Raw genomic sequence first — 10,278 nt, 5'->3', positions numbered from 1 at the left:
CCTCTCTCTCTCTCTCTCTCTCTCTCTCTCTCTCTCTCTCTCTCTCTCTCTCTCTCTCTCTCTCTCTCTCTCTCTCTCTCTCTCTCTCTCTCTCTCCTCTCTCAATGGTTGTAAAAACCTTGAACTACGCAACACGCGAAACAATGTTCTCACCAGGTTCCAAACCGTTCCCAGCTCAGCAGGTCTCGTCCAAAAGTCACAGTGTTGCGTTTACAACCTGAAACAAGGCTCTGCCTTATACAGTGTAGCTTGTTGAGCAACAGCAGGGTTGTCAGGGTTTGAAAACACAGATTGTCTTGAAATCAACACTTCATTTGTATCCTTTCTGTTGCGTAAGATCCCATGGTATAACGCCATGATCAGGATCTTTTTTTTTGTTGCATGTTTACAAAACCTGGCTGGCATGGAATACTCAATAAGAAGAAAGACTCACTGTGCAGCAATGCAGGCAAGCTAGTTACAACATAGAAATCCAATAGTCGGTGTGGTTGAGGAACAACAATGTTGAATTTCCTTCTCTTGTTCAGTTTCCTTCTCTCATTTGCCAAAATGTCCAACGTACTTGTGAACGGTTTAACCATAACAATCCCTGTAGCTGCCATCTTACATCAGCTCCATGTCGCAAAGGTGACACATCCAATATTCTAGAACAACAGGTTCTCAAAGTTGGGTCCAGGCCCTCCAGGGACCCTCAGGGTTCTTTGACAGGGTTCCAAATGGACCCTTACCGGTCTGTAACTCAGAGATTATACAAATGGAACCGAATGGACCATTACGGGTCCATTCGGTTCCATGTGTACACTCTCAGAGTTATGGGGATCCTTGAAATCAAAATGGACCATTACGGGTCCATTCGGTTCCATGTGTACACTCTCAGAGTTATGGGGATCCTTGAAATCAAAAGGTTTGAGAAGCTCTGTTCTAGAAACAACCGGTGCAGGATCAGGCCTGTTTCACAAAGGAGCCGGTTCTGGTTTCAGAAAAACAGAAACATACTTGCGTGTCCACAACAGATTATTCTGACGATTCCCCTGATTGCGCACACATTTCTGCGTGACACAATGACAAACGAGGACGTTTTTTGGCAGCCATATCAAACCTGGCAACGTGAGAGAAGCGTAAACACTGTGACAGTGAACAGACAACAAATAAGGATAAATCCATAAATTCCTTTGATTCTTTCCAATTAACTTTTTGGTTCTTATCAGGAAAAACCAACAAACATGTACAGTATGCGCATACACAATCAAAGGTTGGTTTACACACAAAAAAAGGCCATATTAAGTAGGTTCACTGGACAGGGATATGGGATACAAAACAAATACAGACACGCAAACAAGTCTCACATTCAGACATCAGAGCCCAAGTCTGCATTATTTATATCTCTGTCCATTGAAGGGTCTGGTTAACCGCTTTCAAGCTGGTGCCCCTATTTTGGACATGTCACACACACACACACACACACACACACACACACACACACACACACACACACACACACACACACACACACACACACACACACACACACACACACACACACACACACACACACACACACACACACACACACACTCACACACTCACACGCAAACATAAATGTCTGGGAGTAACCGCAGTGTCTTGCTATTGGCCACTGAGCAGTTCCACTGGAGGGGTTGAGAGATGAGTGCCTTGCTCAAGGGCCCTCTCTCCTCCTTGATGGAGGGAGAGAGGCTTGCTCATGTAATTGCCAGGGATTTGAACCAAAGACAGTTTCCATAAACTTTAATGTCTAACACACACCATGTCAAGTGTACAGTACCATTTTGTGTTCACCGCAAATCTATGCATTTTTGTTGACACAGGTTCTAATTCTACAATCAGAGTTAAATGAAAACCTGTGATTTAACATTGTACATTTTCTATTACACAAACACACTGCTTATTCAAAACACTGTCTGTGAATGTGGATATTGTTAGATATTAATACCCCCCCTCCCCCCATTTGACACCACTTGAGGAATGTACATGTATATATCTTATTCTGTTGATTGTCCAGTGCCTTTTTAAGAAAGAAATAATGTACCTCTGTGTCATTTTTGTCAAATAAAGTGCCTTTTCTCAGACAAGGACGTACAATGTTAAGACATGTTGGTTTTTGTCTGAACGCTTTCTAATAAAAGGGAGAAAAAAAATATGTTTTGTGCCTTTTTTGTGTCCCAAATGTTTGATTAGCGTGAGGTTAGGGTTAGCGTTAGAGTTAAGCGTGGTTATAATGGACCAATGGTACTTCGTAACAATGGCCCGCCTGACTAATGCGATGGCACCCTATGTAGCCTACTGTATCTACTGTACCTAGAACAAGGAAGAACACCAGGAAGTAACATGCTGGTGGATGACACACTCATAGATTTCCATTCAAGTTAACATAATTAATCATAATCTTGAAAGTTAGTTCAATGTTTTATTACCTTCCAGTGCTCAACCTTACACTCTTACCAACAAGGCAACAAGACTGTGGAACTGAAAAGCATTAGGCTATATAGCCTGTAAAAAGTTTCTACACAAAACTATACTTTTCTTAATGAAGAGTTGACTGTGGTTGATAATTTTTTTCAAGAATCACATTATGTCAAACCTTGTAAGGGTTTTAGAGCTTTTCAGTTCCACATAGGATCTTTATTTTGTAAAAAATCATTCAGTCACAACCAGAATCAACTCAACTCTTGACTTTGACAATTCTACCATAATACAGGACATTGATAACGATCATCTCCATAGCTTCCCTGACATTTAGGGCAAGACTGTTGACTATGCACCACATGGCCAGTTGGTTACGTTGATCATTGTTGCTGATGATGAGAGCCACCACAATTGTGTCGTCAGCAAAGTGATTTGGACTGTGTTTTGTTGCACAGTCATGGGTCAGCAGCAGTGTTGCCAAATTTTGCGAGAGAAATAAGCAACCAGGTCTACGAAAACAAGCCCAAAAGAGGCGACTAATAGGCCACATGAGCACTTAAAGGGATATTTTACTTTCAAACAGAAACATGTTTGGGGTAATTTTAACGTCTACTTGGGCTTTTGTGAGCACAGACAGTTTTTAAGTTTCTTGATTTGAGCATTTAGACATTTGATATTAATTTTAACAGACACACCCCCTTCCTATATAAACCCATTGTAACTTCAAACTCCATTTTAACCATGTTAGATTCATTGAAAACACTCGTCCTTGGTTCTGGTGACTGATATTGTCCTTCTAATGTGTGAGGAGACCTTGTTTTTTCAATTACTTTTTTCATTTATTTTTTTATAATTTGACCAAAAATTGACAAATAAAATAATAATGAAAAATTAAAATACAATAAATTAAAAAAGTAATTGAAAAAACCTGAGTGTTTTCAATGAATCAACATGGTTAAAATAACTGTTTAATAGTCATTTAAAGAAATGGATCACCAAAGCTTCGAATATAATAATTCATTTGAGGAATATTGTAGGGCAATAAAAGGCAGCACTTCAGTGCACTGCCCTTTGCTACTGTGGTGGACTGTGCAACTAACATTGTGTAGATTATCTGGCTTTATTGAATAGACCCCTTAACAGACGACGTCACACTGATAAGAACCAGTATGCGCGGAACCAGTATGCGCGCAATGAAACCCATTCTATCAGGTCTCGCTAGGACCATACAGTCTATGGCTAGGACGCGCCTCACTAGCCAACACACAAGAGGGGGTTGGGGTGCTGAAATCAGCGCACCCCAAAACAACAGGTTGAGAATTGATTGCGTGAAACAATCACCTGTGCGTCCAGTCTCAATGTTGGTAAACAAATAATTGGTCATGCCATTAGGCTATGACTCATGAGTACTCTGCCTTTGTTGTGTCTTATAGTCCATTGAAAATAATTATGCAATACTACTACTAATAAAAGAAACAGTGAAGTACTGCATTCTTGACTCTCACGTGTCAGTTTGAAAACATGTACTGTACTACATCATTACATATTTTGATGGGTTTACTATTATTTAATTAACTGAATGACAGATATATGTAGTTAGGTAGTAGCATGTTGTAAATAGTACCACTGTATTCCTCATCCTTGAAAATGTAGGATTAGTCACCAGAATCAAGATCCTGGGTGGTCTAGAACCTGAGTTATTGGTAAAATAACAGCATATGGAGGCCATTTTGGAAAATGGCTGCCATAGTTACCACAGGACAAATCTGCGATGGCCCTATAGCCAAAAATGTTCCTTATGGCATGTCCTAACTGTGTGCCAAATGTCATGCTTTTATCGTAAAGTGCACGATTTTTGCCCGAAACGGCCGGACTAAGAGTAGGGTTTCACTTCGGACATACTAACAAACGACTTGGCATACTAAATAGTATGTTAGGATGTCATTTCGGAAAAAGTACATCTAGAGATAATGCTAAATAAAATCTGTTTCTAATAGGTATTTTGAAAAAAAATACCTATATCATTCACTTCAAGTTAATAAAATGGTACAAATGTCTTTTCAATTCAACCTCAAGCCTTTAAAATAATATTTTTTTGAAAAGATTTTTCTATGTTTCATCTTGCCAACCCCCATTTTGTCAATGACCCAAACTTCCATTGTGGTGTATGACACTTTGCACAAACATTTTGTTTGTTTGTTTGTTTGTTTGTTTCTAATAGCAATAATAGCAACTTTCTTTATCTATGTGTGTGTGTGTGTGTGTGTGTGTGTGTGTGTGTGTGTGTGTGTGTGTGTGTGTGTGTGTGTGTGTGTGTGTGTGTGTGTGTGTGTGTGTGTGTGTGTGTGTGTGTGTGTGTGTGTGACTGACTGTGAATAAAACAAGACATGTTGGTGTGAACTTGTGGTATTTGCTGTTACTTCTGTTGATCAGTATGTCAGTTCCCATTGCATTGTTGTGCTAACCAAAAAAACTGGCTTTGGACATGATACAATAAATTAGTGTCATAAAACAGCAGGGATCTGGAGCTATAGCTTCTCACATTTTTCATGTAGATCTGTTATTTTTGGCAAGCGACAAACCCCACAAAGATCATTTATCAGATTACTTTCTCATAGTGTTCCAGTAGTTTTTTGGGGTTTATTTGTTTGTTTCATCACTTCCAATTTTCACTGTATCCTGTATGAGTTCTCACTCCTGACTGGATAAAAATTGGTATCCCGAGCTGAAAATGTAGCCTATTTTCTGTTTACTTGAGAGCTGGAGAGAGGTGGAGACCCCTGTTACTAAAACAAACAACAAATATAGCAATGACTACTATGGGATTATAATAATAATAATGATAATAATAATACAACATACAATTTATATGCTTATACGCTTTTCTAGGTAGTCAAAGTCGCTTATATTTAATACTTATTTTAACAACAAAGAAATCATAACCAAAGCTGTGTCTGCTACATGTTAGCTGGTCCAGATGAATGGCAGAGACTCGGTTGTCTTGTCTTGTCATGTCAAGATAATACTACATATAATTACAACAACATTAAAAAGAGAAATACAAATTTGAAATAAGTGGGAAAATATAGGACAAAAAATCAAAACATAAAAAAACCCCACATACAACAAAAACAAACAAAAAACGCAAATGTTCATGTGAAAGAAATAAAACCATGGTCCCTCTCATTACCAACTATCTTGTCAACGAATAAGGCCGCTATCAATCATGGGGGATTTAGGCTCTTAAGTCCTCCAGGCTATAGACAACTGTCTGCTCCTGGTCAGTCCATATGCACTCAGTGGGAGAAAATGAGAGCTGGAAATGAGCGTAGTAATCGTTTTTATCCAATAGCTATACTGTTAACATTAACCGAAAATTGAAGAGCTTAACTCCAGATCCCTGCTGTTTTATTGCACTAATCTATCCTATCATGTCCAAAAGCCAGCAGCTTATTTTGGTTAGCACAACACACACAGCAATGCAATGGGAACTGACCCGTTGATCAAGAGAAGCAACAGCAAATAACACAAAGCGTGACGTTCCCAAGATTGCTGGTTCAAATACCACCACCTAGGTTGTCTCTTGAACAGTAAGCGCAATTGCTTATACTGTATACTGTGTCCTCCGCATTTGAGGACAGGGAACATCTGATGTTTTTGGGGGTTTATTTGTTTGTTTCATCACTTCCAATTTTCACTGTATCCTGTATGAGTTTGTCTCTTGAACAGCAAGCACAATTGCTTATACTGTATACTGTGTCCTCAAACGCAAAAATATGGTTTTAGTTTAATGGGAAAGTTAGTCCCAAAGTGGAGTTTCGGTCTACAAACCTTCATCAGGTTGAGATAATCTGATGAGGGTCTTTGGACAGAAGCGTGTTTCGCATTAGATTAAAAGTATTAACAATATTTTTTTCATTTGAAGACAGTTTTTTCTTCCGCGTTTATCGGCCCCTGGTATTCTCCTGCACACCTGTCGCCTTGGAGGTGACGTTCCCAAGATCAAACTCCACCGGGGTTGTCCTAATGTTTACTCCAAAACATGTTTTGAAGGCTAACATCCAGAACAACATTTAACCTTACATACTTCATTTTGAGCGGGGACCCAATTAGGAATGCATGTACCTTTATATAATTGTAAAGTGTTTCTCCAAAGCACTTTACGATGTATTTCACATTCACACATTCAACAAATCAAACCATGGAGGGTCGCACTCAGAAATAATAGTCCATATTTTTGCCTCAAATTGACAAGATGACAGACGTTTTGGCTAACCAGCCTTCATCAGTGGAACAATAAAAAGATATGGTTTGATTTGTTGAATAGTTATTTGGATAACGCACCAGAGTGGTCAGAGCAGCGGTAGAGTTAAGTTTCACATTCACACACTGATTGATTGATTGAATACTTTATTAGCAGTTTGCAAAAAAAAAGAACAGGAAAGTACAGTTCAATACAAGGTCAGCTAAGAGGATTTAAAACCCAAGAAAGTCTATAGCTTGTTTCCATTGGGGTCCTGAGTGACACTGACAGTGGAGGAAACCATGCAAGGCACCAATCTGCTCATCTGAGCAGCAATCTGGGAACCCATTCGATAAAAAGAAAAGACATGTTTTTGCCTCGGGCACCACCTCCTTTTTTGTGTAGAAACAGGAACTTGGTTTGGCTCCTCCCCTTTCTTAGTCCAATTCCTCCCGGGTGCTTCTGTGTTTATTCAACAACACTTCATGTTTACAGCAGTGGTGCTGACAGATTAGAGATTAGGTTTTCAGTGTCTTGCTCAAGGACATTTCGACCCACAGCCAGGAGGAGCTGGGGACCGAACCGGGAACCCTCTGATTCCTAGATGGCTGCTCTACCTCCTTAGCCGCACCCCCGGCATAGGTCTGTAGCCTACTTGGTCCCCTCCTTTTTTTTTTACCACTATACGAAATCTCTGTGAAAATAGCTGATCTGCAATTGTCACATTGCGGCACGTGAGCTTGTATATCGGCTATTTTATACGAGTGTTTGCTTATTTTTGGCGAATGTCCGGCTATTATGACATGCCCAGAATAGGTCACGTGGTTGAAGCACTAGGAAAACTGATGGAACAGCAAGCACTGTGTTAATGAAGACGCTCCAGATCCCTGTTATTTTATTGCTCTAATTTATCCTATCATGTCCAAAGCCAGCAGTGTTTTTGGTTAGCCCAGCACACAGTAATGCAATTATGGGAACTGACAGTCACACAGAAACTGATACACAGACAGGAACACTGACATTGCTATTATTCTCCTTAGAGCTCTTGAAAACAAACTATACGTTTATGCAAAGCGCCATTCAGACAGTATGAGTGTACATACAGTATTTAGCATTCAATCATCATAGCTACTGAATGATCATAACACAGAAAATAACAAGAAAAAAGGTGCCACGCTGTCACAATATCAAAGAATACAGTTATTCTTGACCATACTAAGATACAATATTACTTACAACCTGACATTTCTATTTTGAGTAGGCCTATGTCATTATAGATCCTAAATGTCTTGCTCGTAGACTGGTTATTTTTGCTATCTTGCAATAAATGTGCAAAATCTCTGTACTTACGTATATGTCTGTACGTCCGTCTGTAGTACACGCATCTCGAGAACTATTCGACTTCAAACTCGGCACACACACATCACTCACGACGACCTGAGGGGTCAGATAGGCTTTGTCCAGAAAACACCTGGTCAAGCCACAGATTTGACTGCTATGCCAATATAGCTTCTCGGCTATGTGCATTGGCGAGGACTGGAGGGAGTGTACTGCCCGGCATCGAGTTGTTTGGATAGGCAGTTGTCCAGAACCGCCTATCCGACCGATATTCCCATATATGGGTATACCCATATATGAGCAAATACTGATGACATCAGGGATCTCCATATATGGGCATAAAAGGGACAAGGACTGACAGATACAGAGATCTCCATAATGGGAATAAAAGGGACAAAGGCAGATGGGTACAATGGGTATTACATAACCAGGTGGGGAATGCATTCCCAATTTGCATCGTTCCCGACTTGCATCATTCCAGAGTAGATCTTTGGCCCACTGTTTTTGAAGAAACAAAAAATTCATCATTTAAAAATAACACAATATTTTTCTTTTGCCTATAATGACATGCCTAAAAGAGTGATGACATTGTGAAAGTTGAGATAAAATATATATTTAAGGATATGGGATTTCCTCTGTATTGGGAAAAGTATCAATAAGGTAAAAAAAAATAAACTGTTAAATAGTTTATTGCAATAATAATGTGTGGTTGTCACAAAATCACAAGGCACGCCTGGACTTGTCTCATGGCACACAAATGTACACACCATTGAATTAGATTTAGATAACATTTTTATTCAGATGTTACGTTTGATGTTTAACTGGTGGTATCCTAGTTTATCTGAGGCACTGTCTACATTGTTCTCTTTGCATTTACCTTGTTGTTTGTTGACTAGGGTTCATGCTTACTCTGTTTACTCCGATCTCACACTTTTGTTGTCCAACTCTTGACTCCAAACCATGTTTTTAAGGCCAACATCCAGAAAAACACTTAAGCTCTAGGAAATCGGTGATGGAACAGCCAGTATGGTGGCTCACTATCGTAAGATGTTCTCCAGATGTTCCCAAGATCATCAATTCAAACTTTCACCAAGGTTGTCCCACTCCTGCTGTTTTATTGCACTAATTTATCTTATTGTGTCCAAAGCCAGCAGCGTTTTTTTGGTTAGCCCAACACACAGTAATGGGAACTGACATACTGATCAAGAGAAGGAATAGGAAATAACACAAGCTCACACCAACATGTTCATCTTGCTTTGTTCACATACACAGTCAGAGATACACAGACAACAACAATATGTTTATGCAAAGCACCATACACCAACCTGAGTGCATGTATATTTTAGCTTTCAATGAATCCTTCAGCATACAGTAGGCTACTGAATGATTATTATAACACAGAGAATAATTTGCACACAGAGCCATTATCAACAGGGGCAAGAAAAAGCAAAGGTGCATCAAAAGTCATTCCTTCCATAATAGCCTACCTTAATATGTACATCACACACGCCTGCAGAGTACTGTAAGATATCTTGCTCTGATCATTTTGACACATTGGACATGTTTTTTCTGTGAAATAATTTGTGAACCTGTGTTGTAACAATAAAGTTGAGTTAAGTTTAGTTGTTAACATTATGTGAAGATGTTCCCAAAACCATCAGTTCAAACCCCACCACAGTTGTCCTACTCTTTATTCCAAAGCATGTTTGGCTAATGGCTAACATCCTGGACAACACTTAAAGCACTAGAGAAACCTGCCTGAAGTGTGAAAACACTGTAGGTAAGTGGTGAGGTCGCTCATCTGCGGCCTTATTTTCACAGCCACAATGGCAGGTTCAAGCCCCACACCACTGTGTGTGTTCTAAACATGCTTTGGAGCACTGTATCACACAAACCCATGGAATGGGGTCGGGCAGAGGCCGTGTCTCTGTGTCATTCAACATTTACAATACACAAAAAGATAAGACAAATACTGCGTGTATAAACAATTCAGCTCAATTCAGCCTTAGCAACCTACATTCAATTGGCACAGAAACACAATGAGAATCACAAAAAGAGATTATCAAAGAAATAGTAAATAATCATACGTAAGAGATTACAATAGAAAGGAAAACAATGACATACAGTAAGAGCAAAAGGGGGCTGTGTGAATAAAGTGTATTGTCTGGAATGAAGGAATTACGACAGCGCTTTGTGGTTACAATTACAATTTATGCATCTGGCAGACGCTTTTATCCAGGGTGACTTACAAC

This window comes from Gymnoscopelus braueri, assembly GCF_963280865.1.
Source record: "Gymnoscopelus braueri genome assembly, chromosome: 15".
Lineage (NCBI taxonomy): Eukaryota > Metazoa > Chordata > Actinopteri > Myctophiformes > Myctophidae > Gymnoscopelus > Gymnoscopelus braueri.
This window is presented reverse-complemented; position numbering follows the sequence as displayed.